Genomic DNA, 6,540 nt, shown 5'->3' on the forward strand with positions numbered 1-6,540 from the left:
ACCTCAATGAAAAACTCTTTTCCATTATTTCACTCTGCCATAGCCATGGGCTTAAGGACTCGATCTTTCGATCACCATAGGACTACTCCTCTCATCTACCGAGGTTGATAGATCCCATCTTGGTGCGATCTGGTTCCTACAATGAACATACTACAGCCAACATACACCTCAGGGTTTTGAATGGCTAGAAGACTGAGTTATGGTGTAGTCAAACTATAACACACTCAAGGTGAACCATCGATGCACCTCAGGTCAAAGAACTAGACACACAACTGCAGCATCGAGCTAGTCATCGACGAGAAGGTAGACTTTCTTATGACTGCTCGAGGTGGTCACGCTCAGTACTCTCGTTCTCAATGAATACCTGTACTTTCACTCTGGTGTCTCCACACCGTAGACTCAAGACTCATCTACCCTAAGGAAGCGATCGTACACCAACCTTTCGGATTGATCACCATCCTCGTGATGATCCTATGATCAGGAGTAGTTTATGAGTTAGTTATGTAAATTCATGCCTTAAATTTTTAACTCTTGAAAATATGAATTAATATTCCCACTAACTCAAAGGATGTATCATAGACACAATGTACATAATGTGATAGAAGAATAACCCTTTTATTCATTTATAGTCAAAATTATAATTTTGCCCTTAGATTTGTACAGAAATGTGTCAGCCGATCTGACATCTAGGACACACATCTAACAAACTCCTACTTGACTTAATGCCAATTAGCTACATATCTAAGTCCCATCTTCTCAAGGTGGGCTTCGATCTTCTGTTGGCCCAATGGCTTAGTCAGTGGGTCTGCCACATTATCTGTGGAGTTGACTCTCTTGACCTCAACATAATCTTTTTCGAGGTAATCACGGATCAGATGGAATCGCCGCTCGATGTGCTTGGACTTCTGATGAGATCTTGGCTCCTTAGCTAGGGCTATGGCACCATTATTGTCGCAGTAAAGAGGGATGGCATCCGATGACATCACTCCAAGCTCTGCGGCAAACTTATTGTACCAGAATGCCTCCTTTGCAGCTTCTGATGCAGCAATATACTCTGCCTCCATGGTGGAATCTGCAATCACCATTTGCTTGAAACTCTTCCAGCTAACTGCACCACCATTGCAAATGAACAGACTCCCAGATGTTGACTTTCGATCATCTATATCAGACATAAAGTCTGAGTCTGTATATCTCTGAATCTGGAGTTCTCCATTCTCAAAGACTAGAAACATGTCCTTAGTCCTTCTCAAGTACTTAAGGATACATTTCACAGAAGTCCAGTGCTCTTCATTTGGATTTGACTGATATCTGCTTGTGACACTCACAGCATGGGCTGTATCAGGTCGTGTACATAGCATGGCATATATGAGGCTCCCTATTGCTGAAGCATAAGGGATCTTTCTCATGCGTTCAATCTCCTCAGGTGTGCTAGGACACATCTTCTTGGAGAGATGAATGCCATGTCTAAAAGGCAATAAACCTCTTTTGGAGTTTTCCATGCAAACCTCTTTAGCACCTCCTCTATGTACATCTTCTGTGAAAGTCCTAGCATCCTATTTGGTCTATCTCTATAGACCTTAATACCCAGTATAAAGGATGCCTCTCCTAGATCTTTCATAGAGAACTCCTTAGACAACCATACTTTGACTGAGGTCAACATGGGAATGTCATTTTCAATTAGGAGGATGTCATCCACGTACAATACGAGGAAGACAACTGCGCTCCCACTGACCTTTTTGAACACACATGGTTCCTCTTCATTCTTGATGAAACCAAACATTTTGATCACATCATTGAAACGAGTATTCCAACTTCGAAATGCTTGCTTAAGTCCATAAATAGACCTTTGCAGTTTGCAGACCTTGTGATCATCATCACTGGATGTGAAACCAAGCGGCTGTTCCATATAGATATCTTCCTTAAGATATCCATTTAAGAATGCCATTTTCACGTCCATCTGCCATATTTCATAATCGAAATAGACTGCAACATCAAGCAATGTGCGGATGAATTTTAGCATGGCTACGGGCGAGAAGGTATCCTGATAGTCAATGCCTTCGCGCTGACTATAACCTTTCGCTACGAGCCTAGCTTTGAATGTCTCCACATTCTCATCTGCACCTATCTTTCTCTTGAAGATCCATTTACACCCAATAGGTACAATACCTTTAGGTGGATCTACCAAGGTCCAGACTTGGTTTGAGTGCATCGAGTCAATTTCTGATCTCATTACCTCTAACCATTTCTTGGAGTCGATATCTGATATCGCCTCGTCATAGGTCTTGGGATCATCACCATGAACCCCATTTTCCATGAAAAATATTTTCTCTATATCCTCTTGTATGGTACCTAAGTACCTTTCAGGAGGACGAAAAATCTTAGTCGATCTACAAGGTGGAAGAAGTTGTGTTAGGACTAGTTCTGATTGATTAGGTTCCTCAGGTTCTTTAGCTCATTGCTCTTGGGAGACATTCTCCTTGAGCTTAATTATTCTTCCGATGCCACCATCTTGAATAAACTATTTTTAAAAAAAAATAGCATTTTGACTCACAATCACATTATGATCTTTCAGAATATAAAAATAATATCCTAATGACTCTTTAGGATATCTTATGAATCGAGCTCTAAAAGACCTAAACTCTAACTTGTCCGTCTGCTGTCTCTTGACATGAGCCGGACAACCCCAAATTCTGAGATGATTCAGACTTGGCTTCTTACCATGCCATATCTCATATGGTGTGGTAGGAACGGTTTTAGAGGGAACCCTATTCAATACATAATTGCTGTCATGAGATAATGTCCCCAAAAAAATTCTGGGAGGTCTGTGAAGCTCATCATGGAACGGACCATATCTAATAGGGTCCGATTTCTCCGTTCTGAAATTCTGTTGAGTTGAGGCATTCCAGGTGGAGTCCATTGAGAGACTATACCATTATCCTTAAGACAGTCTAAGAATTTTTGACTAAGGTATTCATCTCCTCGATCTGATCGAAGAACCTTAATGGGCTTTCCTATTTGTTTTTCTACCTCATATCTGAATTCTTTGAACCTTTCAAAGGCTTCAGACTTATGTTTCATTAGAAACACATATCCGTACCTAGACATATCATCGGTAAAGGTAATGAAGTAGACAAAGTTGCCTCTAGCCGGCACATCAAATGGGCTGCACACATCCGTATGTACTAGGGCAAGTAGGTCTGTGGCCCTTTCCCCATGTCCCACAAAAAGGAGCTTGGTCATTTTGCCTTCAAGGCATGATTCACAAACTGGATATGACTCAGAAGTCAACGGACTCAGTAGCCCGAATTTCTCTAATTTGTTAACCCTGTCTTCTACTATATGTCCTAGTCTTAGGTGCCACAGATACTTATCATTTAGACTATCTCTAGGCCTTTTAATTCCTATGGCATTCACATTTTGCTCAATATTAAAAATAGATACATCAACATGTAACTGATAGAGACCATTAATAACAAAACTATTTGCAACTTTATTATTTTCATAAAATATGTTACAATGATCCTTATGAAAGCTAATCACATAGCCTTCTTGTCCTAAACATGAAACAGAAATCAAATTCCTGCTTGCTGCAGGCATATAATAACAATCTCTTAAAAATAAATCTAATCCTAACGGTAATCGTAGAGGGTAGGTTCCTACGGCCACAGCAACAACTCTTGCTCTATTCCCGACACGTAGGATCATCTCCCCATCCCTCAACCTCCTGCTCTCCTCAAGATCCTGCATAAAAGTGCACAAATGAGCACTAGAACCAGAGTCAAGCACCCAACTGGATGCAGAAGAAATCATAAGATTAGATTCGATAATGAGCATACCTCCAGAAGGACCATCCTTCTTGTTCTTCAGGGTGGCCATGTACTGAGGACAGTTTCGCTTCCAATGGCCTTCTAACTGATAGTGGAAACACTTTCCCTTTTCAGAAGCCTTCTTCTTCGGTCCTGTCTTCTTGTTCTTGCCATCCACCTTCTGCTTCTTCACTGACTTCTTTTTCTTTCTAAAAGACTTTCTCTTGAAAGAAGTCCACTCCACAGTAAGAACTGAGCCTTTTGAACCTTTCATTGAAAGCTCAGCCGTAACCAGTATATTCATTAACTCGGCCAAGGTACATTGCATCTTATGCATATGGAAGTTCATGATGAGCTGACCATATGCATCGGACAAGGACTGAAGGATCACATCAATCTGAAAATCCTTGTCTAAGATGATACCGAGCTTCTCAAGCTCCTCAAGATCCTTGATCATTGTCAAACAATGATCTTGGACTGACTACCCATCATGCATCTTGGCCTTAAAAAGTCTTTGACAGACTTGATACTTGGCCGTGCGACTCTGTTCACCAAACAACTCTTGTAGGTGAGTCAACATTTGGTAGGTAGTCAAAATATTTTCATGTTGGCACTGCAAATCATCAGACATTGCATCCAACATATAGTACTTGACTTTGTTATCATCATCCGTCTACTTTTTCAGAGACGCTCTCTGTTCAGCAGTCGGACGTGCTGGCATGGCAGGTGGGTCCTGGTCCAAGACATGAGTCAATTTTTTGGAATCCAGAATAATTTTGTAGTTCCTCAACTAGTCCTTAAAATTTGGTCCAGTCAATTTATGAGGGTCTAGAATTTTGGTCAGGGGGTTTGAAGCAGACATGTTTCCTGTATAGAGTCAAAAGTTTCAAGTTAGATTTTGTAATCAGACTCAACCAATTTATTTAGGATTTTTATTTTTAAACAAATTAGGCTCCCACTATTTTCTCAGATCCCTATACTCTCTTGGTAGAGATGTGAAAATCTCCATGATTAGTGATTTCTAGTGGGTCGTGCAGTCTCACCGACTGGCTCATCACCTCACCTAACAGTTATTGGTGATGGATCAACCGATGAGTGGACAACTCTTGTCCAATGATTCTCTAATCATGGTGCACCCAAAACTTGATCTCTAATTCATGAAGCTCACCGTATCTGGGATATTGCTCCAATTCTTAGTTAAGCCAAACCCACCATTTGCACGAACTAGATTCCTGATTGGATCCCTCACCGTATCCAGAATATTGAGCCCAACCCATCCTCTAATCCATAGCATCCAATGCCTAATGGACATGGTTGCATCTTCTCAGTGCAACTGAGCCACTGTAACCAGTCGAGAACAATCAACCCTGGGAAGGGCCCGCACATCCACAATGGTGGAAGACCTAGACTTAATATTTTCTTAGGGAGATTTGATTTAGGTCTCTTTAAACTTGACTTGACATAGTCATAACAATTATGACTAACCTAGTGGCATGGGTCAGCTCGAATTGTTAGCCACCTCAAATCAGAACTGGGTCGACACATATGGCCAGGTAAGTGAGATCGGTGGGAGGGATATGTCATTAACTCGATAAGAATGCATTTGAGTCGAGTAGCTCCCAATTAAAAACTAGTCGGTCGCATCTGCCCAACTTACCTGAGACACCAAATTATAGAACCAGAATTAATTGAGTTAGTCTACAATCCAGGCTCTAACCACTGAGCCAAATTAGGTCTTAACTTGATCGAGTCACATCTAAATGTGATTCGACTTTGACCCAGACTTAATCCTATTAGGCTGGTCAATTATTAGCTTTCATGATCCCACCTAACCAACTCTTGATTCGATTTGATCAACCGCTAGACCTAATTGAGCTACCCAAGCCCGAACCCAATCTTATGAAAATGTCTTAAATCTGAAATTCTCAATTTTAGACCTAACTTAATTTCATAAGCTCAATACATTAATTAAGTTTGGATTCTTAAACAAAGTATGTAAAATAAATTCTAGGGTTTCAGAATCTAGGATTTTGCAGAAAAGTAAGTTTTGATTTATGATTAAGGATGAATGCGCGGCACCCCTACACGTCATATGAACACCCCATTGAATGAAAAGAGAGGGTCTTAAAACTCTACTTTATTTTTATGATCGGACGGCCATGAGGAACACTTTAATCAGAAATATAAATTTAACTACAAAACTAGTTAGATCTAAATTAACATATCACATATACAATTTAAGATCTAACTAATACATGCTTTGCATACATCTCATGTATCAAAAATCAATCTAATTAACATGCTTTCATATTTGATACATCACATATAATATCTGAAAAATAGAATTTAAATTGAACTATTCAAAATAAAAACTATTCTAGACAAGTTATTAGAACAATTCTACAACTAGTCTAGGCATGCAACAGATCAATTTTATGAAATAATTAAAAATTTTTTTTCTATTTTTTGATCTGATTATAACAATTATAACATCAAAATATAGAGAATAAATTATATTTAATTTATATTTTAATCTCATTAAAATATAAAACTTAAGACTATTCATGGATTCAATTAATCCTAGTCTAGTTATGCATCTCATGCATGTTAGATCTTCTTAGATTTAATTTTAAATATTTTGATTTTAGATCCTATCACATCTAATGTGATATCTGAAATTATTTAATATTAGATAGATTAAAATTAAAATTAGGTCTAAAATAGATCTGAAATA

The sequence above is a fragment of the Elaeis guineensis genome, chromosome 1, assembly GCF_000442705.2.
Source record: "Elaeis guineensis isolate ETL-2024a chromosome 1, EG11, whole genome shotgun sequence".
NCBI classification, from domain to species: domain Eukaryota; kingdom Viridiplantae; phylum Streptophyta; class Magnoliopsida; order Arecales; family Arecaceae; genus Elaeis; species Elaeis guineensis.